This window comes from Salarias fasciatus, assembly GCF_902148845.1.
Source record: "Salarias fasciatus chromosome 23 unlocalized genomic scaffold, fSalaFa1.1 super_scaffold_20, whole genome shotgun sequence".
NCBI lineage: Eukaryota > Metazoa > Chordata > Actinopteri > Blenniiformes > Blenniidae > Salarias > Salarias fasciatus.
The window spans coordinates 3584429-3585642 of record NW_021941230.1 but is presented as its reverse complement, the minus strand read 5'-3'; the positions used below and the strand labels follow the sequence as shown (position 1 = coordinate 3585642).

At 46.0% G+C, this 1214-nt stretch overlaps 1 non-coding gene across 1 annotated transcript; it reads left to right on the top strand.

Annotated features, from left to right (window-relative positions):
* Positions 1-507: 507 nt before the first annotated feature.
* Positions 508-580, top strand: trnak-uuu (transfer RNA lysine (anticodon UUU)). The gene has a single exon. It is a non-coding gene; the product is annotated as a tRNA-Lys (tRNA).
* Positions 581-1214: the final 634 nt, after the last annotated feature.

Here is a 1214-nt window from a genome sequence, read left to right as displayed (position 1 = left end):
TGACCCTAACTGAAGACAGACCATGTCATAACACAGATATTATTCATGTTCAGGGCTGATTGTCTGCTGTGTGTCTCCATATGTCCATTGTGTCACGTCGCTATGACGACTCAACCCACACCAAGTCGGTACTCTGTATGATGGAAAGCGACCGGGGCCAAGGCCGAACAAAGAGAACCGAGTGGAGTAAGACTGAGAAGGAACCAGTGGAAAAGGACTGATAGAGCTGTCCATGGTGCTGAAGAATCAACTTGTGTGTGAATCATTCTGGACGTGCCACTGTTTGTTCGATGTAAATAAAAGCCGAGAAATATTTTTTTCCATGACAGTGCTTCTTGTACATCATCTTATAAAACTTATGGCAGAAACCTGGAACATTTCTGGACAAAAAAGTGAGTCAGTCAGTCAGACAAGTCTCCACTTTCTCAGCCATGGAGGACAGGAAAGCTGTCTGCTTTGTCTCACTCATAAGTGAGTGATATACAGACACAAAAAGCCCTTTCTCAGGCCTGGATAGCTCAGATGGCAGAGCATCAGACTTTTAATCTGAGGGTCCAGGGTTCAAGTCCCCATCCAGGTGCTCTGAGGGTAGATCCTTCATTTGGTCTGAACACTCATAGCACAGAGTTGCAGTGCTTTGAGTTATCTGTGGCCAAAACTCATGTTCTGTTGAAATGCTGTGCTTCATCTTGATGTTGTCCAGTATGGGAACTCTCTGAGATTCTGTTGACATCGAGAGAGTCTTCCTCTGTGACGTCTTTTACTCCCATGAGCTGGATGTGATGTTCCTGACAGAGACGTGGCTGAGTGAAGGTGAACTGGTCCCCCTGCTGGAACTCACTCCCCAGGACTGTGGCTTCTTCAGCTCTCCCAGCATGCCGTTGGGCTCACTTAGGGCTCATTTATGTCCAGGAGGACTTTTTGAAGTGGTTGAGGTCAAACTGACCATCATTCAAGTCATTAATGACTGATGTTTTCATTTCCTTCAGTCAGGATGTGGTCAGGGGTCTTGATCAGCTGACTGATTCATGACAATCAGTTGAATCTTTTTAAATCGGAGGCATGTGGGCTCGTTGGTCTTGGAGTATGATTCTCACTTAGGGTGTGAGAGGTCCTGGGTTCGATTCCCGGACGAGCCCTTAGAATTATGATTACACTCTCCAACAAATCTTTCAGCTTTGGTCATCAACCAGGATCCCTTTGAGTTAAATTCC